We start from the raw sequence: 24,740 nt of genomic DNA, 5'->3' as shown, positions 1-24,740 counted from the left end.
CATTTTGAGTCAATAAATTACAGCAGTTTTGATTCTGTTAATTATTTTCTTTAATTCTTTGAATAATGAATGTATCCTGCAACTCTTAGGCTACACAAATACTATATAACAGTCCAGAGATGTGAAACACACTGGTGCATTGATGAAGATCCAGAGAGGATCAATGAAAATAGTTCCAGGACTGAAGTTTCTAAATTGTGAAGAAAAATTCCAGCATTAAGCTAATTCGGACAGTTGAACCGTTAAAGTTATCAGGCACATCACTAAGCTAATTGCACTTTAACGAGGTGTAAACAGTTGATTGAAGCTGCTTGGAGACTTGACTGTGCCTGAAATCAGCTGAGTTTTTTAAATCAAAGTACAGGGGATTAATGCGGTGCGAAGAATTTATGGAACTGCGCAAAATAGTTATAAGCGGCGCCTTCGTAATTGACTTCTATGGTAATGGATATGGTTAGCGCTATTTGCCCGATATAGGCGGCTGCCCGTGATAGGAGTGGACCATGTAAGTGGTGTGGACTTACCGTATTTTATAATCAAAAACCAATAGAAGATAAAACTACTGTGCTGCTATGGAATTGTTGATTCCGAAAAGCCGCCAAACAAGTTAGACTAATGGAGATTATATGATTAAATGGATATTTTGGAATCAATTTTGATTTCCTTTGGGGGATGGCAAGATGTTTGGCAGAATTTTCCTCATGATTATGCAAATTGGCAGAGCACATCATAGGATAGATTGCACATGGTCTGTGGAAGGAAAGAGCTTGAAGTGCCAAATGGTCTTTGTTCTGTGCTTTCTTGTATTCTTATGACATCTATGGATTTGAAATACTAAAATTATTTAAAGTAGAGCTGAAAATAGTACAAAGGTGCAAAATAGATCATCACCTCGAGTCCTGTAATAACTCAATGTTCCTTTATTAAAGACAATGGTACAATTGATTACATAATAGTAGGAAGCATTCTGTGGCAAATTCCTGATCTGGGGAGTGGCTCAGGGGAAGAGAAAGAAGGTGCAGAACCCAGGCTGGGTGTTTCTCCACAGGGAAGGAAGAAAGCCATAGTATGTCATCCACAAGTTACACACTTGGACTGAATGCAGTTGATCGAAGCCCGGGAACAGTTGCCTTTCGGGCCTGTTCTCTATCACACTGTTTTCGCATGTGACTTGGGGTAACCTAAAGAGAGGAAGGAAAAAAATTACATGGGGTGGAAAAAGATTGTTCTTTAAATAACCTTCAAGCCACTGTTCTCAAAAGCACAAACCTGGTATAACCTCCAGCTGAAAGGCAATGCTTACTTAAAATGAAAGTACTTCAAGGATCTGAAACTGCCTATTTCCATGAGTTATCATTGGCTGAAATGTGTGTGGAAAAATTCAAGATAAAACATTTTAGGGTTGAGTTTTCAGAATTTGTTAGTGCATTCACACTAATGTAGCCTTGACATGAAGCTGCTTCAAATCATTGCTAAACTTTGTGTAGTGGATGTTAAAGCCCAAACTGACTCCAAAGTGGAGTCTCACTGCCTTTCACTCCATGTCAGTTTGAGCCCTGCCTTCAGATTTAGGCTACATTTACACTATAAACATTTTGCATCAATGCTACAGTTTACTATAAATGCACCCTTAAACACAACAAGCAAATTGTGATTTGTAACATTGGTTATTTGAGAATACATTATGCATTAAAGGAAAGTGTTGTTTTCCAATCTGCTTTATTGTTTTGTGAGCCAGACATCAATCGGAAATCTGGGTATTTAGTAGCACTAAAAGCTTCAAGCTGCATTCTTGAATGTTTTGGCTGGCTGACATTTCTATTAAATCTCAAAGCAAGCTGCTCTTACCAGACAGTAATTTTAAAAGATAACCTCATTTAGGAATGGGTATGGAAGAATCCTTAGCTGTGTTCAATGTCCACATGGTTCTATCACAAGGTCGGGCTAAAGGAGGCATGAACCCAGCTTTCTCCAAAAAAAATCTGTGAAAATATCAAAAATCCATTAGCGTGCTCATTTTGATGGCTAAATTACCTTCAGGAGCCTCTGTAGGCCAGCAACAACAGAGTTTTGAATGATCTTAAGTTTTGGAGATTGGGAGGCTGGCCAGGAGAGAATTGTAATAATTGAGGCTAGAGGTAACAAATACATGTATAAGTAGCAGATGTGCTGTGGCTGTGGTAGTGGCAGAGGCGTGCAGTTTGACAGAGTTGACAGTGGCCTTTGCCATGGAGAGGATATAGAATTGGAAACTCAACTCAAAGTTGAACAGTATACTGAGGATGTGAACAGTCTGGTTCAGCCTGATACAGTGACAAGGGAAGGGGATCGAGTTAGTGGTGAGGGTACAGATTTTGAGGAGGGGGCCACATCTCCTGCTTTCACATTCATTGCCTCCTCCTACAATTCCAACCCTGCATCTGCAGGGCCCGCTCCTCAAATGGGAGTGAGCTCATGAATTGAAGCCAGCCACAATAACAGATATGATGGTCTCTTAGTCTGACTGAACCAGAGCTAGGGTGAAGGAAAACAGCACCAGATAAATTACAAAATGAACATATTTTCCAAGAATTGTACCCTTATGAGGATTCATGGAACATAAAATTTAAATGTTGAAAAGCACAATAAAAAGCAGAGTCAAGCTACATTTTGAAACAATCTTTGTTTTTCCATATTTTTGCTGCTTACAGTCCAGTCTGGCGATTATGCAATCATTGCTTGTTAAGGAGATGAAAACCCATGTCCAGATCGTTTAAGACTGAGTGCAGGTCATACATTTTCCTTCTGTGATCTTTGTGGGTGGCACTAAGCAGCTATTGGGGGAGGGAAGGCAATAATGGAAACTTCAGCTCAAGAGAAAATAAACAGTACAATTGTTAAAAATCTGAACATCTTTTAGTATTTTCAGAATATTTGAGAATCAACTCTGTTAGTAACTCCACGTCCCCCCCCCCCCCCGCCAACCTTAAACAATGTTTGAGAATTACTTCAGAAAAATTGTCATTCCTCCAGATTTAAGTCAGTGCTGTCATAGATGTCACTTTCAAAATGAACTAGCAAGCTCTAATACATTAAATTCTATATCAACATTACTGGTTAGTTCATGAGCTATACCTCTGAGCACCATAACTTAAGTTTCATTATGCAACAATCAAATATTGCAAGTATTTTCCAAATGGCGATGATCTTGTTAAAAAGTCCTATTGCATTTTTAATGTGATTTGTTTCTGTGTTAATATTATAACGTGGTGGAGTCTGCTATTACTTCATGTCAAAATGATCTAGATGGAATACAAATTTCTGGGAGTCATATTTGTCATCACCCGGATTCATTTTATGTCTGCATCACAAAGATATTGGCATAACATTTGTCCATCTTTGGAGCTGAATCTCTTGCTTCATGAAAAAGGGTAACTCTACTGTTGAGTATGAGGTTTAACTTTGAAGTATGGTTGGGATAACTAATTCTGGTCCATATTTTCTACTTTCGTCAAGAAACAGGCTAACTGCTCAATTTTCATCATAATTTACTACTGTTAACAAAATTATGGGAATGCATTGTGTGCTTCCTGGGAATGCAATTTCATTAGTGCAAATGAAAAAAATAGCAGCCAATCATAACATATATAACAATAATCTGAAGCAGCTAACAAACCACTTAACTGTATAAAAGTCATAATGCAGTTGTGGAGTGTACCATTTTTGTAGCAAATGGTTCAATTAAAATTGAGAAAATCCTGATTTACCCACGAATCTCTGCATGTGCTCTGGAGCTCAGTGGTAGTCCTGCTTTTCCTGCTCAAGAAAGGTGTAAAATGCACTATGCCATTGTTATATTGAGGTATTTGAGAACTAGCCTAACTCTTGATATAACAAGGGGGGCATTATAGCTGAGAATTTTAAAAATATTTTATGCCAGCTTTGTGCTGTTCTTCTTTTCCCAGGTCTGAACAGCCCATCTCACCCCCATAATGTCCCTCTTACCCAAACTTAATTTTGATGTTATATTTCTAATGGTTCTGTCTGTCATTAAATTATCTTTTGGGAGAACACTCTTTGATACCTCTATATTTAAGGCTTATTACCAGCTCCAGTCATATACCGACCACCTCCTCAGTTATATACCCGTCACCTCCTTGAACAGAACTTTAATCTTAAGTCTAAGAAAAATTAGATCAGATAGGTCAACATAATCGGCCAGACTTTGCTGAAAAAATAACGGCATTGAACGACGCATGCACAAATTGGCCAGCAACTTGTAGCGAGGAAGCAATGCCTGTGAATTGCGATTTACCACAAGTTGCTGACCAATTTGCACCGCACCGCCGTTAGCGTCACGAAATCAGTACCTCACGCTTACCCTCCCCGTGATTTTCAATGTTGCTGCATTTGCACATTAATTGCCCATTAAACTCACCATAGATAGTTAACTCTAATAACTATCAGTGTAAGAACCCTTTTAACGATGTAATAATTATTAATGATTGCCAATCAACGTCTTGATCAGAAAATAAACAATTATAATTGTGGAGTCTCATTCCTTCAGGTTGTGAATAGTTTTAGGAAATTTTAAAAATGTCAAATTTGTAATTTTTTTCTTATTTTTCCTTTCTGTCTCTTTTTTTCTCTCTTATCCACATTTGCTGACGATACAAAGCTAGGTGGGAAAGTAAGCTGTGAGGAGGACACAAAGAGTCTGCAAAAGGATATGGACAGATTAAGTGAGTGGGCAAGAAGGTGGCAGATGGAGTATAATGTGGGGAAATGTAAGGTTATTCACTTTGGTGGGAAAAATAGAAAAATACTTTTTTTTAAATGGTGAGAAATTATTAAATGTTGGTGTTCAGAGAGACTTGGGTGTCCTCGTACAAGAAACACAAAAAGTTAGTATGCAGGTACAGCAAGCAATTAGGAAAGCAAATGGCATGTTGGCCTTTATTGCAAGGGGGTTGGAGTACAAGAGTAGGGAAGTCTTACTACAGTTGTACAGTGCTTTAGTGAGGCCTCACCTAGAATACTGTGTACAGTTTTGGTCTCCATATCTAAGGAAGGATATACTTGCCTTGGAGGCGGTACAACGAAGGTTCACTAGATTAATTCCTGGGATGAGAGGTTGAGTAGAAGGGGCCTACTCTCTCTGGAGTTTAGAAGAATGAGAGGTGATCTCATTGAAACATATAAGATTATTAGGGGGCTTGACAGGGTAGATGCTGAGAAATTGTTTCCCCTGGCTAGAGAGTCTAAAACTAGGGGCAGGATAAGGGGTCGGCCATTCAAGACTGAGATGAGGAAGAATTTCTTCACGCAGAGGGTTATAATTCTTTGGAATTCTCTACCCCAGATGCTGTGTCATTGAATATATTCAAGGCTGAGATGGATATATTTTTAGACTCAAGGGGAATCAAGGGATATGGGGATCAGGCGGGAAAGTGGAGTTGAGGTTGAAGATCAGCCATGACCTGATTGAATGGTGGAGCAGCCTCGAGGGGCCGTATGACCTACTCCTGCTCCTATTTGTTATGTTCTTAATCCATTCTTTCTTTCCCTCTCATTATTTATCTTTCTGTACCTGATTTGACATTGAATTCACCCCCTTTAATTCACCCTCCTTCTCAGTCCTTCCTGTGTTTATTTCCCAATCCTTAATCTTTATCATCTCGCACTTTCAGCAACTTTGTGGGCAAAACTTTTTGAGTTGAAGGATGCAGGGGTAAGTGTAACTAATGGCAGAGGCCATTAGATGCCCTGCGACAGCAAAATCTGACCCAATGTTATTCCTACTTATAACCTAAAATTATAAATGATGGTTTTTTTTTCATTTTCTGTCTTTAAGATATTTGTTAAAGTTTTAGGGAGGAGCTGACATATTGTAAATATGATTAAGTCAAAAATGTTCTTATTTAATACCTTTTACCTTTGTAAACAAATATATATTTCTGATTCAAATATTCTCAGTGATAAATTTTATTTAAGAAAAGAAATGCATGTCTAATACTGCAGGTGTGCCATGCTTTGTCAATTTTATTCTACCAATGTCATTTTCATTCTAATATATAAACAGAACTTTCCTAGCATTCTATATTCGTATGACATTTGCAGTCTCCCAATTTATGCATTTTTTATTCTGTAATCTGTCATATAGGTGCAGTGTCCATATTTCTTTTTTCAAATAATCAGAGGGGAAAAGATGACAGTTTTTTAATCTAAGTAAAACATATTCACACCAGCAATCCTATTTCATTTTTGTCAGCTGTGACTCAGTTGGTGGCACTTTCACCTCTGAGTCAGAAGGTTGTGGGTTCACGTCCCAATCCATAGACTTGAGCACAAAATCTAAGATGACACTCCACTGCAGTACTGAGGGGATGCTGCACTGTCAGAGGTGCCATCTTTCAGATGAGATGTTAAAATGAGGCCTCTTCTGCTCTCAGGTGGATGTAAAAGATCCCATGGCACTATTTTGAAGAAGAGCAGGGGAGTTCTCCCCAGTGACCTGGCCAATATTTATCCCTCAACCAATACCATTAAAACAGATTATCTGGTCATTAACTCATTGCTGTTTGTGGGACCTTGCTGTGTGCAAATTGGCTGCTGTGTTTCCTATGTTACAACAGTGGCTACACTTCAAAAGTACTTAATTGGCTGTTAAGCGCTTTGGGACATCCTGAGGTTGTGGAAGGCACTAAAAAATGCAAATCTTTATCTTTCTTTAATAATACATGTAAGTACGCATTTTTCAATACTACTTTAAAAAGAAAGTTTACTCCTAAGCTGCTGCTTATACGGGGCATTTTTTTCATCTCTTGGAACCCAGTCTACTTTTTCCTGTTTCTCTTTTTATGTGGAGAATAGAAGCTGATAAATAATGTAATAGTTATCTCTGCAGCTCATGGAACCTGGATGACAATTGCTAATAAATTGACTGCGCTAGTCACTCTCTCACTGCTGTGCTGATACTTTGAGACTTCGCTGTTCATTAAACTGGACTAAACTGGATTAAAATACCTTTTGAGTCGACTCTACAGCTAAGGAAAACTGCATGTGTTCCTCATTAATGACCATAATAAAATCCTAACACACAAACATTGGCCATTTTTCTTTTCATTAATGTACTTTAACCCATTTTTAAGGGTGAGATCAGAGCTAAACACAAACAAATAGTGTTTAGCACTTTCTTTACAAACTTTTTACTCACAACTACCTTTTTGGTATAATTAGGAAACAGAGGAATATATGGCCTGTGTCTTTTGCATTTTGAGGAAAGTAGCTAAATGAGATCAGTGAATTGTGCTCAGCACACAGGACATGTACCTGCTTCAAGAAAACTTGCTTTTTTTTCTTATTTTGTGTGTTTTAAGAGAAAAGAAAGATTATTTTGGTTGCTGTTTATAAAAGCACATTTGCTGCTGGTGATGGCAGACGACACATCATCACAAAACGTGAAGAAAGGGGGCCATGGCTAAATTTGGTTTAGAGCTTAGACATGGATCCTAAGAACCGTGGTTTCTACGGATACCAGCAAACAATCCTATTCTATATTTGTTTTGGAACTGGAACCCAAGCCATTATCAGTAAGCTGGCTGTATAACCAGCCTTCTCTCTAGGAACTTTAAACTCCATCACTAAATGCTAAAGTCTATTGTACATATATTGCCTGTATCCTTTGCCTGTGCTACAATGGTGACAAATGTGCAGAGGAATATATCTAACAGTCTGTGGTTTGAGTACAGCAGTGGTGACTCAGGTGTTACTCTTCTCGCACATCTTCCTTCAGAACATTGTTTGCTCAGCCATAATTCCCACTCACTGTCAAAATAGCCATACACCTTCAATACCCAGCCATTAGATTTAAATATCTTTGACCACTTGACAGTTCAGGAGTTTCTTCACATGATGCCAAAACCAATGCCAGTTTGAACCTTAATTGAACTTTGAACTCTCAGATTGGCTTCAGAGATCACTTGTGGATTATCCTAGGTTACATAGACACCATTTTCCGCTCACTAACAATCTCATACTATTTAACCAGGGTGAGTGCCAGCTAGGGGAGCTTCACCAAATAGTATGTGCCCTTTCTACTGAGATGAGCTGCTTCTTGGGCTTTGTTCCCATTCAGGATTCAAATAAAGAGCCCTCTTCCCTCATAGCCCTCAGTTCTGATGAAAGGTCATCAACCTGAAACGTTTGCCTCAATATTTACGGGGAGGCTGGAAGGGGGAGGGTGCGGTTGAGGACAAAATTGGCCGAAAAACCTAGCGAGACTGGGGAAGCGGAGGTCCTGCCAAACCTAACGGTTTGTTGAACATCACTTGGAGGAAGCACTGAGGGAAGCAAGGGCACAGAATGTACTCTGGGTGGGGGACTTCAATGTCCATCACCAAGAGTGGCTCGATAGCACCACTACTGACCGAGCTGGCTGAGTCCTGAAGGACATAGCTGCCAGACTGGGCCTGCAGCAGGTGGTGAGCAAACCAACACGAGGGAAAAACCTACTTGACCTCGTCCTCACCGGTCTACCTGTCGCAAATGCATCTGTCCATGACAGTATTGGTAGGAGTGACACCGCACAGTCCTCGTGGAGACGAAGTTACGTCTTCGCACTGAGGACACCATCCAACGTGTTGTGTGGCACTACCACTGTGCTAAATGGGATAGATTCAGAACAGATCCAGCAGCTCAAAACTGGGCATCCATGAGGCGCTGTGGGCCATCAGTAGCAGCACATTTGTATTCCAACACAATCTGTAACCTCATGGCCCGGCATATTCCTCACTCTACCATTACCAACAAGCCAGGGGATCAACCCTGGTTCAATGAGGAGTGTAGAAGAGCATGCCAGGAGCAGCACCAGGCGTACCTAAAAATGAGGTGCCAACCTGGTGAAGCTACAACTCAGGACTACATGCATGCTAAACAGCGGAAGCAACATGCTTTAGACAGAGCTAAGCTTTGCAGTCCTGCCACACTCGTGAAAGGTGGTGGACAATTAAACAACTAACGGCAGGAGGAGGCTCTGTAAACATCCCCATCCTCAATGATGGCGGAGCCCAGCACATGAGTGCAAAAGACAAGGCTGAAGCGTTTGCAACCATCTTCAGCCAGAAGTGCCAAGTCGATGATCCATCTCGGCCGCCTCCCGATATCCCCACCATCACAGAAGCCAGTCTTCAGCCAATTCGATTCACTCCACATGATATCAAGAAACGGCTGAGTGCACTGGATACAGCAAAGGCTATGGGCCCCAACAACATCCCGGCTGTAGTGCTGTAGACTTGTGCTCCAGAACTAGCTGCGCCTCTAGCCAAACTGTGCCAGTACAGCTACAACACTGGCATCTACCCGACAATGTGGAAAATTGCCCAGGTATGTCCTGTCCACAAAAAGCAGGACAAATCCAATCTGGCCAATTACTGCCCCATCAGTCTACTCTCAATCATCAGCAAAGTGATGGAAGGTGTCGTCAACAGTGCTATCAAGCGGCACTTACTCACCAATAACCTGCTCACCGATGCTCAGTTTGGGTTCTGCCAGGACCACTCGGCTCCAGACCTCATTACAGCCTTGGTCCAAACATGGACAGAAGAGCTGAATTCCAGAGGTGAGGTGAGAGTGACTGCCCTTGACATCAAGGCAGAATTTGACCGAGTGTGGCACCAAGGAGCCCTAGTAAAATTGAAGTCAATGTGAATCGGGGGAAAACTCTCCAGTGGCTGGAGTCATACCTAGCACAAAGGAAGATGGTAGTGGTTGTTGGAGGCCAATCATCTCAGCCCCAGGACATTGCTGCAGGAGTTCCTCAGGGCAGTTTCCTAGGCCCAACCGTCTTCAGCTGCTTCATCAATGACCTTCCCTCCATCATAAGGTCAGAAATGGGGATGTTCGCTGATGATTCGCAACCCCTCAGATAATGAAGCAGTCCATGCCCGCATACAGCAAGACTTGGACAATATCCAGGCTTGGGCTGATAAGTGGCAAGTAACATTCGCGCCAGACAAGTGCCAGGCAATGACCATCTGCAACAAGAGAGAGTCTAATCACCTCCCCTTGACATTCAACAGCATTACCATCGCCGAATCCTCCACCATCAACATCCTGGGGGGTCACCATTGACCAGAAACTTAACTGGACCAGCTACTTAATTACTGTGGCTACAAGAGCAGGTCAGAGGCTGGGTATTCTGCGGCGAGTGACTCACCTCCTGACTCGCCAAAGCCTTTCCACCATCTACAAGGCACAAGTCAGGAGTGTCATGGAATACTCTCCACTTGCCTGGATGAGTGCAGCTCCAACAACACTCGAGAAGCTCATCCAGGACAAAGCAGCTTGCTTGATTGGCACCCCATCCACCACCCTAAACATTCACTCCCTTCATCACCGGCGCACTGTGGCTGCAGTGTGTACCATCCACAGGATGCACTGCAGAAACTCGCCAAGGCTTCTTCGACAGCACCTCCCAAACCCGCGACCTCTACCACCTAGAAGGACAAGAGCAGCAGGCACATGGGAACAACACCACCTGCACGTTCCCCTCCAAGTCACACACCATCCCGACTTGGAAATATATCGCCGTTCCTTCATCGTCGCTGGGTCAAAATCCTGGAACTCCCTTCCTAACAGCACTGTGGGAGAACCTTCACCACACGGACTGCAGCGGTTCAAGAAGGTGGCTCACCACCACCTTCTCAAGGGCAATGAGGGATGGGCAATAAATGCCGGCCTCGCCTGTGACGCCCACATCCCATGAACGAATTAAAAAAAAGGACCTCATTCACATTTTTTATCTCCGCCTCCCGCCAGGCAGCTGGCCAAATGGACAGCCTGATCGACGGGTAGCAGGGAACACCAGTGGCAGGAGGCCACAGCCGGGGACCCATGGTAACGGACCATGGCAATCGGGGAGGAGGGGAGGCCGCGATCAGGAGGTCGGAGAGGCCCTCGATCAGGACGGGGGAGAGGCCCACAATCGGGAGGGGGGAAGAGGCCCACGATCGGGGGGGGCTGGGTGGAGGTCGGCAATTAGGCCTGGGGATGGGTGGGGAGGCCATAGACTTTCTTAAGGAACCTGGGGGGTGCGCTCCTGCTCCTCCTGGCCCACAAGGAGTGCTGAAAGAGGCACTTAACTTGTGCAGCCAGCAGCTCCCGCCTCCCTTTAACTGCCCGACCCCTGGGAAACTCGTGCAGCAACAGTAAATTTTAAGTTGGGCTCCCAATTGCACTGTGGGAGCCCAATTTAAATACGTTAATTAAGCATCTTGCTTCTCCACGGTGGGCCACTTGGATGTCCTGATATCTGTCACCTTAAAAAAGGCGGTGGTCGCACGTGCATGGCAGTTTGGGGTCGCGTTCCCTGTATTTCACTTTTTAACACCCTCTGACCCTCTCTCGCCCATTTTGGAGGGGGGGGTTAATATCAAGGCCATTAACTCTGTTTCTCTCTCCACAGATGCTGTCTGATATGCAGAGTGCTTCCAGCATTTTCTGTTTTTATATCAGAGAGTTGGTTTGGTTCATAAAAAGCAAGAAGTTATTTGTACAGGGGGCTTATTGGCTTGGACGTTAAGACAAGGCATCTGATAAGAGTCTGAATCATGATAGCTATGACGTAGGGATTCACTGCTGATTTAACTGCCCTGAGTTCCACCCCAGCTGTCATTTAAGGCCTGTGGTCAATATTTTGTGATCTTAGATGCCCCTGGGAAGCAGGAGAACACATAACCCTTTACACCTATCTCTCTTCTGAAACAGCATGTTATGCTGCCCACAAATATAGGTTTCATGCTTACTGTGCTGATGGAAAGTGATTGCATGAAAATAACCATTTGAATTACATTCTAATTATCTTGGGATTTCTGTTAAAATAAAAATCTCCTCTAAATATGAAGGGTGGTCAAATGGCACAATAATAGATTGTACCATGGATTGGAAGGAGTTAAGTTTGTGGCGTTGATTATTGACCTGCTGAGTTCTAATTCAGTTCTAAGCAGTCTGAGAGGCACTGAGTGGAGTTAAAGTGGCTCCATTTAAAGAAGGAAGAACCATCAGAGGAGTGTCAACTCATGAATTTCACAAAGTGCTTCGCTTTAAATTACTATAAATAATGATAATGTAATTCAAATAGTTCTGCCGTGGAATGGTAGGTTAATTCTGGACTCATTTAGGTGAAAAATCAACCAGAGAGAGCAAAAAACAAGTGGTTATTAAACCTGTGCACATCCTAGTAACTAAGTCAAGAGCAGCACTTTAAGAGCCATGACATCAGGGTACAGCTTTTCAGTTCAGAAATGGAACAAATTGATATTTGCACCAAATCCAGCAAACTCTCTCCTTGGTTATTTTCACGCCATCATTTTCCATCAGCACAGTAAGCATGCAGCCTATACTCTTACTTCCCGCCCAGCTCTATCATTCTGAATAGAACAGGGGATGGATATTACTGTGTCCTAATTCTAACAGACTGCAGCGGTTCACGAAGGCGCCTTATCAAGGGCAATTAGGGATGGGCAATAAATGCCGGCCTCACCAGCGATGCCCACATCCCATGAACGAATAAAAAAAAAACTTATGAAGGCTTTTTATTTTTATTTTTCAAATCACAAGGTCATATTTCACTTCTTGTTTGTGCACATGATGGGTGTTCAAGCTAAGTTATAGATATTAGGGTGGAAAATGTTGTCCATTGCCCTGGCCCCGTCATGACCCTGTCCCAAAACTTGGGTATGAGGTTATTACCATATTGGTCGTAGGTGCCTGCACCAGTAGCAGCACAACAGGGGTGCTAATGCAGCAGAACACACAGAACCTTATGGCACCCTGCCATTCCAAGAGGGTGAGCCTAAGCCAGTTGGGCCAAAGATTTAAGCAGGCAGTTTTTTTCCCCTTTGTTTTCTCCCACGCTGGTAGGCTCAGAACGAGGCAGCACCCCTTAGCATTCTTCCGCTGTTTGATTACTGGCTGTAAAATAATACTTTCAAATGCTTTCATTATTTTAATATTGGCAAAATACACTTGAGAGAGCACTTGAATAAGCTAACCACAATATCTGCACTATACGATCTGTACCATGTCTCTTATTTGTTTTGCTATTGCAGTACTCCCTGTTAGATGTGAAGAAAAAGTGGATTGTGTAAATATTATATTTCCCAGTTGCTTATACAACCCCTTGCCATCTATTGTACTACATTGTGGTATAACATTCCTTAATGTAATAAAGCTATTATGAAGAGATGAATATGGTTGTGGCGATGGGTACATACTGAACAAGCTCAGTGAAAGCTGCTGGTTTAAATAACATTCACTTTTTTAAAAAAAGAACAAATTGCTGCAAAACTGCATTTAGAGATCATATTATAATGACCAGTCAAAGTTTTTCCTATGCACAGTATAAAATCTAAACTGTAATGTGTTCCACACATTCTAAGTTTGGACACCTTAAAAGAGCAGCACTTTAGACTTTACGGCCCAGATTTTGCTGAAAAAATTACGGCGTCTGAATGACACAAACAGTTGTAACTACGCAAGTCGGCCAGCAACTTGTGTGGAGTAAATGATGCCCCGTGAATTGTGAATTGCCACAGGTTGCTGGCCGATTTGTGCTGCTCCGCCGTTAGCTTCACGAAAACGGCATCTCGCCCTTAACCTTCCCGTGATTTTCATGAAGTTCCTGCATTTGCACATTAATCGCCCGTTAAACTCACCACAGAAAGTTAAGTCTAGTAATGAACAGCGTAAGTACCCTTTTAACAACGTGATAATTGTTAATTACTGCCAATCAACCTCTCTTGCCCAGAAAGTGAACAATTATAAGTTTGGAGTCTCATTCCTTCAGGTAGTGAATTGTTGTTGGAGATTTTAAAAATGTTAAATTTTAAATTTAAAACATTTTTTTCTTTTCCTTCTTGTTTCTTTTTCCTCTCTTTCTTAATCCAGTCTTTCTTTCCCTCTCTTTATCTTTCTACACCTGATTTGACTCTAATTTGCCCCATTACCTTCTCTGTCGTTCCTCTGTTTCTTTCTCAATCATTAAATCTTATTGGTTAAGGAAATATCGCTGTTTGATCCATTGTTCATCAAGGCCTCAGATGCCCTATTGCCCTCGCTGCATCTTTATTAGCTCACATTTCCAGCAATTTTGTTAGCAAAAAATTTTAAAAGCTAAACATGCACGGATAAGTCTAACAGGGCACGCCACAAGATAGAATCATAGAAGTTTACAACATGGAAACAGGCCCTTCGGCCCAACATGTCCATGTCGCCCAGTTTATACCACTAAGCTAGTCCCAATTGCCTGCACTTGGCCCATATCCCTCCATACCCATCTTACCCATGTAACTGTCCAAATGCTTTTTAAAAGACAAAATTGTACCCGCCTCTACTACTGCCTCTGGCAGCTCGTTCCAGACACTCACCACCCTTTGAGTGAAAAAATTGCCCCTCTGGACCCTTTTATATCTCTCCCCTCTCACCTTAAATCTATGCCCCCTCGTTATAGACTCCCCTACCTTTGGGAAAAGATTTTGACTATCGACCTTATCTATGCCCCTCATTATTTTATAGACTTCTATAAGATCACCCCTAAACCTCCTACTCTCCAGGGAAAAAAGTCTCAGTCTATCCAACCTCTCCCTATAAGTCAAACCATCAAGTCCCGGTAGCATCCTAGTAAATCTTTTCTGCACTCTTTCTAGTTTAATAATATCCTTTCTATAATAGGGTGACCAGAACTGTACACAGTATTCCAAGTGTGGCCTTACTAATGTCTTGTACAACTTCAACAAGACATCCCAACTCCTGTATTCAATGTTCTGACCAATGAAACCAAGCATGCTGAATGCCGCCTTCACCACCCTATCCACCTGTGACTCCACTTTCAAGGAGCTATGAACCTGTACTCCTAGATCTCTTTGTTCTATAACTCTCCCCAACGCCCTACCATTAACGGAGTAGGTCCTGGCCCGATTCGATCTACCAAAATGCATCACCTCACATTTATCTAAATTAAACTCCATCTGCCATTCATCGGCCCACTGGCCCAATTTATCAAGATCCCGTTGCAATCCTAGATAACCTTCTTCACTGTCCACAATGCCACCAATCTTGGTGTCATCTGCAAACTTACTAACCATGCCTCCTAAATTCTCATCCAAATCATTAATATAAATAACAAATAACAGCGGACCCAGCACCGATCCCTGAGGCACACCGCTGGTCACAGGCCTCCAGTTTGAAAAACAACCCTCTACAACCACCCTCTGTCTTCTGTCGTCAATCCAATTTTGTATCCAATTGGCTACCTCACCTTGGATCCCGTGAGATTTAACCTTATGTAACAACCTACCATGCGATGTCCTGCTCCAGCAAAATCTGGGCCATTGTTTGGAGGGTGGTGCAATTTTCAGACTAGCCCTGATCTGTGGTCTGACAACAGTTGGAATCATTCTCCCAAGATGACTGGGAGAAAAACAGAGGATGTATGTTCTTTGTTTTGAACCTAAGATGATGGCGGCATTAGTTATATTGGGGTAGAAATTGGCACATGTTTTGCCTGTCTTTCGGCTGTAAAACGGGTGCAATGTATATCAATTTCTGACTGAGGTCCTGTGTCCAATCTACGCCAGTGGCATGGCCACCACCATATTGGTCCTTGCTGTTTTTAGTCCTCCCTGGTAGTCGCATGAAAGCAGCGTTGGATCAATTTAAATATGCAAAGAAGGCTCCTGTGTCTGTTTTAGGACCCTTCTGCAAAATTTATGGAAAAACTAGTTGGGCGTATGTGTTTTTCAGTTCTACAGGGAGGCCGTTGAAGAAATGGTAGGCAATGTTTTTTTTTTACCTACCCTGCTGTGGAGCCATCTCAGCCAGATCCTAGATCCATATGTTAACTAAAAAGTAATAAACGGAATTTTATGTAGAAATAGCTTACTATGATTTTCATGAATCCAGTGCCTATTTCCTTCAGTCTCTATGCTACATAGTACATAACATTAGAAATTTTTGCAGGCACAGCCGGAGGCATCATTCTTCAAGATTTATCTGGAAGCTGTGCATTTCGAATCTTTACTTAAATTATTATGACCATATTTATGACGAGAATAAAACTAGCACTTGTAGCATCATTTTTTGTAGAATGATTTATTCATCCAGTAGAAGTTTGTGGGATTTGTTATTTAAAGTGAACTTGTGTTAGAATTGTAAGCTTTCAAGATAAAATAGATTTGAGGCTCATGGTAAGATAACAAAAGGAAACCAAGTACTCCCCAAATCACAGCTTGCACTGTAAGACTGGAGCGTGAACAGTGTAATCTATCTGTACTTTTTTATTGATTGTACTATAAAAATGTACGTACCATATTGTGTTGTACAGTGCTCCGGCATGCTATGATCTGGTTTGGTTCCCTCGTGTTTAAGATTGTATTATGCAATACAAACAGGTCCAACAATTCTATCTGCAATACAATAATGCAACAATCTCAATCATTGGGAAAGCACCTGGTTTCCATTTGATATTCCCCATGTGAGAGTCTGAGGGTGACTCACACCAGGGTATTGTTGTAGACCTAAAGAGCAGGAAAAAAATGTTAATAAAGAAGGATTGCAAAATCCAGATATTCATTGGGACAGCCTGATATTGGACATTTAATCAGAACAGTGTAAGTTGGATACTCAGCTTTGAGTGTCAACCAAGCTCCCCTACCTTGAATGGGAAGTTAAGAGTTCTTGTGTGAGTTTTATATAAAGGATGACCTAGCAGCAGAGCTTACAATTTAATAGGGAAAGAAAAACTTTGGGACCTAACCCAATTGCAGTAGTGAGAGTCACAGATGGGTTTGAAGGCAGCCATGGAGGAATCTACTGCCCTGACCACTCAATCATTCTAGCTGAAGGAAAAACATTCCTGAACACCCATCATATCAGCTAAGAACTCCACAGCCCAGAACACCCCAATTTATGAGCTGAAGAACTCTAAAGCCCTGAACATCCCATCGTATCAGCTGAAAGAAAAGGTTATCCCAAAGCATCAATTATCACAGATGTCCTTTTTTAAAAAGTTTTATTGCTGAATTTTGTACTCATTAATATGAGGAACACCAGTACTAGGGATAATAACACTTTTCCACTCAATGTCAGCATTAAGCACTTTTAGGCTAAGTATAGTGCAGGTTTGATGCAGCATATTGTATTGCCAAAATGTACCTTAAACTTAGGGCCCGATTTTAGCACCCGCTATCGGGACCGGATTGCGCCTCGATCCCGCCCACTTCCGGGTTCCACGCCAACGCGCCGGCGTGCGCGCACAGACCCCGCAGGTGGGAATCCCGCAGGCAATTAAAGCCAGCGGGGTTCCACTTGAGAGTATTTATGTAGCTATTTCAGGTCATTAAATGACCTGATTGAGCTGTTTTTTTAACAAGTGTGGGATTTTACGCTGAAATGAGACTGTTTCCCATACTGGGGGAAACACTCTCACTCCCAACGGATGTGTTGCAGCCAGCAGCCCGTGGCAGCTGCCAAGGTGCATTCCACAGGTGGGGGGGAGAGAGCCTTCACCAACGCAGGAGGACACTCCGTAACATTGGGCAATGCCTGCCCTCCACCACCCTCCTCCAAGCAAGAAGATTCACCGGTGTGGAACTGCAACCCCTGTACGAGGACACACTTTTCTACCGTGCACAACCCCGCAGACCTACACCTGCCAGATGGGTGCTGCGTTGACATCCTCGGAGGACGAACAGCATGACCAGCCTCAGCAGCCTCGCAGTCCACGCCGTCCGCCTCAGAGACGTGCATCCCCACAACACGGTGCTGTGGCACATCCACCTGCACAGCAGGATGGAGGGCAACCGTAGAGAGAGATGCGTCGCAGGAGGCACTACCCTCTGCACAGGGTCTACAGACCGAGGCTCAGCTTCATGGACCTCTCTGAGCAGCAGTGCATACGTAGGCTCAGAGTCACTTGCCAGGTAGTCGCCGACATCTGCAGCCTCCTTAATGACGAGCTGATCCCGGATGGACCAAGCAGCATCTTCTTACCCGTCGCCGTCAAAGTCACCACTGCCCTCAACTTCTTCGCCTCCGGATCCTTCCAGGGTGCCACGGAGGACATCACCGGGGTCTGTCAGTCGCCTGCACACAAGTGCATAAGGCAGGTCACCGATGGGTTGTTCCGCAGGGCCTCGACCTACATCAACTTCGCCATGGATGAGCGCAGCCAGACAGAGAGGGCGGTTGGATTCCATGACGTGGCTGGCTTCCCACGGGTGCAGGGTGTAATCGATTGCACCCACATAGCAATACGGGCACCTCCACATGAGCCAGGGCTGGTTATCAACAGGAAAGGGTATCACTCCATGAACGCCCAGCTCATTTGTGACCACCGCCAGATATTCCTACATGTGTGCGCCAGATACCCTGGCAGCTGCCACGATGCCTTCGTCCTCAGGGAGTCCACCGTCCCGCCCCTCTTCCACGCACCCAACACCGGCAACGGCTGGCTCCTCGGCGACAAGGGATATCCCCTGCACACGTGGCTTATGACACCTCTGAGGAACCACATTACCGAGCCGCAGCGTCGATATAATGACAGCCACATTGCTACCAGGTCTACAATTGAGCAGGCTATAGGGCTGCTCAAGATGCGCTTCAGGTGCCTTGATCGTTCCGGGGGAGCGCTCCAATACACACCACTCCGAGTGGGACGAATTATAGTTGTCTGCTGTGCCCTGCATAACATGGCACTACAGAGAGGGGTGCCGCTGGAGGAGGCCCCATGCACACCCGCCACCCACATTGAGGACGACAATGAGGAGGAGGAGGAGGAGGAGGAAGAGGAGGAGTACGAGCGAGAGGAGGAGGAAGAACGACCCATGGCCCGAACACCGGCTCACCTGCGTGCTCGTCAGGCCAGGGAGGCACTCATATGCCAACGGTTCTCCTAACATCACACTGTGTGAGGCGTTCACATGTCATAACGTGCACAGACGAAGGTCCATACAGGCTCCCTCCACAGAAGAGTGGTGCCTGTACACCTGCACCCACTGTATTATGCCCAATGGGTGGGACGGGATGGTCGTCGTCATGATGAGGCGCACGGAAGGGACATATTGCACAAGCCGCAGAATTATGGACAAGAGGTGGCAGCATTGGTGAGAAAAAGTGAGTTTATTTTGTGTTGCCATTCAAAGACTGGAAATAAAAAGATAACAAATAGACAAACACCCTGGTGCAATCCCTGTGTGCTCACGGAACTTTGGGTTTTCGTTTCCTGGTACCCCTACGTGGTGCTACCCCTGTGGCTCCAGCAGAGGTGGTGGCAGGTTGCTCCTGTTCGTGCCCTGACCTGGTAGATGCTTTGGGCCGACGCCGCCTGGGTTTCGGTGCCCGTGGGGTCACCTCCACAGACTGCTCCTCCTGCACCTGTGCAGGGGCAGACTCGGCCACCTGGAGAGGATGGACTATTGCGGGCACTGGTTGAGAGGGGGGCAACGGGTGAGACGTGGGGGCGCCTTGAGTAGCGTCCACACTTCCATTTCCCCGTTCACCATCTTCCCTCTCATGGCCAAGGCCCACATCACCCCTTCCACCCTGCTGGACGGCAGTTTGGATGACGTGGGTGAGACCTTGCAAGGCCATCTCCAATGTATCTGTCAACCTGTTGATGGCGGCAGAATGTTGCTCACCCTGAATCCGAACAGCCGTTGTGAGGGCCTGGATGGACTCATTGGTGAGCTGTGCGTGACGCTCGAGGGAGGCTAGCCTGTCCTCCACTGCAGACGTTCCCACACCTACCCGCGACACTATCTCAGAGATGCCTTCACGTCCCTGCGACACTATCTCGGCGATACCCTCCTGCACCTGTGCCACCATTCCCCTCATGCAGGAGTTGGACTCCTCCATCCTCCGTGCGATTGTGGAGAGTGCGCGTGGCATCTCTCCCAGTACCTTGGCAATGTGCTGGTGCCCCTCGACGACTCTCCTTTTGACTGGTGGCCCCCTGGGTTCAGCATCTGGGTCCGGCTGAGCAGAGCCTGGAGAAGAATGCTCCCACCGACGCAGACCCTCCGCGGCTGACCCTGCCACCAGGGTCTGCTCATGCTCACGTGTGCGCGGTGACTCACCATGTGCAATCCCAACTAACTGAGGGGGGGGACCCACCGAGGTGTGTGTATCTGCGCTGGTGGATGCAAGGCTCATGTGTGACGATGCACCCTCAGAGACGGGCATGTTCTCTGAGGAATCGCCCTCAACGGAAACGTCGATCGCAGACGGCCCTGCAAGAGAACAGAGGGCAATATCAGGCATGTGTCCAAATGTGGTGGTGCGGCATATGCCATGTGATGCTAAGATCATTCGCGCTCATGAGTGCTGAGTGCCAGCTTTCCCTTACCGGCCGTTTCGCCAGAACCAGCCTCGCCATCCGCCACGGACAGGCAATGTAGCGTGTGGCTGATCTCCAACGCCTAGACCTCGGCGTCTGTCAGAGCCACCTCGTGTGGCGGGCCCCCTCCGATGCGTACCCTTTCGCGTGCGTTCTTGCACCTCTTCTCCTGTGAGGGCAAAACACAAAAACGTTATTGAGTGATGATTGCAATGTGAGACGCTTCAAGCATTGGTGTGAGTGGGTTGAGCGTGTGCCAGATGGATGGGAGGATGCGTGTGCCACATGGCCATCCCATTGTATGGGCATTGGGGTGTGTGGTAGTGGTCGAGTGGGGACAGGGACGGTGGGTACGTGCAGGCACTGTGAAGATGATAGTTGGGTGGCTGTGAGGATTGGTGCGGGAGCGCTGTGCTGTCAGTGGAGATGGGGTTGTGAGGTGTTTGAGGTGATGTGGAAGACGGAGTGACGCAGAGTGCGTTAGTGTACTCACTTTCCCGGACTTGGTGAGGTCATTGAATCTCTTCCGGCACTGAATCCAAGTGCGGGTGGTGTTTCCCCTGCTTGTGACCTCCGACGCCACCTCCTCCCATGCCCTCTTGGTGGCGCTGCCAGGGCACCTCCTTCCATCCGTGGGGAACAGCGTCTCCCTCCTCATACGGACCCCGTCCAGCAGCACCTGGAGGGCGTGGTCCGTGAATCGGGGAGCAGCCTTACCCCTGCGCTCCTCCATCCTTCATGGACTGTAGGTTGTGGCTGGAGGGGCTTTGGTGGACTGCCCCTTTAAATAGAGCTCCACCATCGCTCAGACGTCAATGCGCATGCGCAGGCCGCCGGCACGCAGCTGGGAAGCGGGGAACCCGTACCTGCCGGCTAATTACATCAATCATCCCGCGATCGCGCGCGCAACGCACTCAACTCGGACGGCGCGTTTTTCACAAGCCCGACTGACCACCTGCTGAGAACCCCCACCCCTGGTAAAATCGGGCCCTTAGTCTCAGAACAGTTCCCTCTTTTGCACCTACGGTGACATTTTTACTTCTCACATCTGCCATTTCAATGACCTGTCTGAACGAAACTCCAAAGTTTATGATGACCTCCAGCTAGTTTGGTGTTGGGGGCTCATGCCCTCTAAGGACTGGCTTGAAACTACATGTACTTTTCACTTTGGACCCCTGTATTAATCTGGATTTCAACCCAGGACCTGGGATAAAAGGAGTATACTGAGCAGACGCTCTTTTTATATTTTTTGGAGTCAGGTGTATGCACATTTTTGCTAGCATGTAATGGAGGGTATATTGAGTATACCCACTTGTAATTTTTGTAGCCAAGAAATGAAGAGTAAACATAATGGGAGTGATTTTTGTGTTGCTACCGCCCCATTTGCACTTAAAAGCGGGGCAGTAATGGGATGAAAATTGCGCTTACAGTTGAAGCGCTGACTTACCACTTGGTTTCTGCCCATTCCGATTTTCGGGCAGACTTTGATAAACTGCAGCCACAGGTCCCGCTGCAAACAGGCGGGAGCCTCAATAGAAAATGAAAATTGGGTCAAGTTTTAAACCCCCCGCCAATACCATTTTCATCTCCGCCCATGTTGCTACCACCAGCGCACAAGTCGTGCTCAGTACAAGTCAGGAGTCGGACATTTCCAGTGACTAGAAAGTTTTGGGAGACATTTTGCTTGTATTACATTATTATATATTTTTTATTACTCAGACAATTTCAAAGTGCTTTTAGTTGCTGTAGAGTGTTCTGAACTCTTAAGAAGTTTCTGGCAGCACACTTTTTTCCTCATGGGATTCCTTCTGGAAATTCCACTCTGGCAAGAGGAGAAAGAGTAGCAGCAGCTGGAGGAAGGAGGTAACTGAGCTACAGCTGCAGGGAGAGAAAATAGAAGGAGGACTCCTCACCCTCCCAACAGAGTTTATAGGCTCAGGACAAAATAACTACAGTTCTTTGAGGAGCTTGTCCATGGAGGCTGTCACAGAGTTGTGTCACCTCCTGCAACAAGACATGAAAGCAACTGCACTGCATTGCCCGTTGCAGGATTTTGGGAGTGGCTGAGGCCTTGAAGTAAAAACATTAATGAAGACATTAAAGGATAATTCAACGGATAAATGTAACCATATTATTGTGAAATGTATAATTTATTTTTATTTTGTTTAAATTTTGGACATAGAAATGTCAGTTACTGAGAAAAAAACATTCAGAAGGCATTTTAATTGACTTGTGGGATCCCAGTGGCCAGATTGTGCAATCAGAGTGAAGAAACTCATTATGAAAGAGGACACTAACAATCCTCCTGGCCCCAGAAAAATCTTCCAGCTGCTACTAGTTTTTCCGAGCCTACCCCCCCCAACCCCCCCAACTTTAACGTGTATTTTCGGCTCGGTTCCGTGGAGGAGTCACCGAATTTCCCATCAGCCCCTCAATTGGCAAACTGCCTAATTGTTATCTTTTATAAAATATTTTTAGCCTCAACTAATTTTTGAAATAAGTTCAAGTCCTTATACTCGAACAGAGAATTCTCTCTTCCTAATGAAAAGAAAAATAACAAAACCTACCAACACAAAATGTGTGTCTCAGATAATACTGGGGGCGATTTCCAACTGTGGCGCAAACCGAGTGGGTGGTGGGCGGAGCTATCGGCTATGACACCAATGGGAGGCCTGAACCATTTTGATGTTCAGGCCTCATCTGCATAACATTGGCGGCTGCCGGCGCTCGGCGAGTGCTGACAGGCGACTCGCCGATCAGGACGTGGGAAACTCGGCAGCTTCCCCGCGGAGCCAAGCCGAAAGTGTGTACTTAATGTGGGTGGCGGGGAGGAGCACAGTAGGACTGACAGCATGCCGGAAGATTTTCATGGGGCCAGTTTGAGTCCTTACTGAGTGTAGGGCTCTGCGTGGTAATGCAATATATTTAATACATTAGAATTCTAGAGTCAGATCCAAGTTTTAGTTTCACGAAATACAAAGTCTGAATTGATGTGGTTGCTTATAGATTATCTCTTTCGATGTTTTACTCATTTAAGCGCCTCACCTCTGTCCTACAAATTGAAGTAAATGTTTATAATTAGATCTCAATATGCTAACCTAGTGGGAGATAATGGCAGACTTTACTCTAGGGGTAAACCTGTAACCTATCATTCTGTGGAGAAATGCACTCCAATATGATGGGTGCCTTTATGCTGGCACAGACCTTCTGCATAGCTAAACTCTTGAGGGTGGGGGGGGGGGGTGTAGATTTTGACTTTGTGCAATCGTGTAAAACGGATGATAGTGAATCGGCAGCCCGTTTTACATCTCTCACGATTTTTATTTCCATTGACTTTGATTTTTATTTCCATTGAAGTTAATGGAAATTAAAATCAGGAAGATGTAAAATGGGCTGCGACTGACTATCACCTGTTTTACACTGTCGCGTAAAGTCGAGATCTACTCCCTGGAGTGGGAGAAAAAGCCACATTTTTTAAATGTTAATTATAGCAACATAAGAACGTAAGAAATAGGAACAGGTGTAGGCCATATGGCCCCTCGAGCCTGCTCCGCCATTCAATCAGATCATGGCTGATCTTCAACCTCAACTCCATTTTCTTGCCCGATCCCCATATCCCTTGATTCCCCTAGAATCCAAAAATCTATCTATCTCAGCCTTGAATATAGTCAACGACTGAGCATCCACAGTCCTCTGGGATAGAGAATTCCAAAGATTCACAAACCTCTGAGTGAAGAAATTACTCCTTATCTCAGTCTTAAATGGCCGACCCCTTATCCTGTGACCACGCCCTCTAGTTCTATACTCTCCAGCCAGGGGAAACAACCTCTCAGCATCTACCTTGTCAAGTCCCCTCCGAAACTTACATGTTTTAATTAATTAATTAAAAAGAATGAGAGTGATTGCTGGTACTTGCAATAGTCATGGCAGCTGGTTGGAGTCTGCTGGTGACATCATTATCAGACTAGCACACCAATGCTCAGGAAACTCCTCCACTTCTTATTTTCTGAAATGGGAAGCAGAACTCATTAGCAGACTTCACTTTTGTTTTTATTGGCTGGGACTGGTCATACAGACTCTCAGAAGTTTATCCTACAAAAAAAATAAGAACTAAAATCTGTAACAACCTGTAGTTAAAATCTAATTCCTTGACATCCCGCAAAAGTGATTAGGAAATGGAACCTTGTCCATTGCAACATATTAGCAGTATTTCTACAACACTGGCATGTCCAGCCATGATCCAGAAACAGGAATCACTGCCAACACTATCTTTCACTTCTCCACAAATCTAAAAACGTTGCTTTGACATCTGTGATATATTATCAATGCCTGAATCTCTCATATAATAACAACCTCAGATTTAAGGAAT

At 44.7% G+C, this 24,740-nt stretch overlaps 1 long non-coding RNA gene across 1 annotated transcript; it reads right to left on the bottom strand.

Moving 5' to 3' along the window:
- Positions 1 to 941: 941 nt before the first annotated feature.
- Positions 942 to 24,135, bottom strand: LOC137306755 (uncharacterized). The gene is made up of 4 exons (XR_010958930.1): positions 24,096 to 24,135; positions 16,344 to 16,442; positions 1,849 to 1,982; positions 942 to 1,181 (listed from the first exon to the last, which is right to left on the bottom strand). It is a non-coding gene; the product is annotated as an uncharacterized lncRNA (long non-coding RNA).
- Between the last annotated feature and the right edge of the window lie 605 nt (positions 24,136 to 24,740).

This window comes from Heptranchias perlo, chromosome 3 (genome assembly GCF_035084215.1).
Source record: "Heptranchias perlo isolate sHepPer1 chromosome 3, sHepPer1.hap1, whole genome shotgun sequence".
NCBI classification, from domain to species: Eukaryota; Metazoa; Chordata; class Chondrichthyes; order Hexanchiformes; family Hexanchidae; genus Heptranchias; species Heptranchias perlo.
The sequence above is the reverse complement of the archived record's forward strand: the minus strand, read 5'-3'. Positions and strand labels throughout refer to the sequence as shown.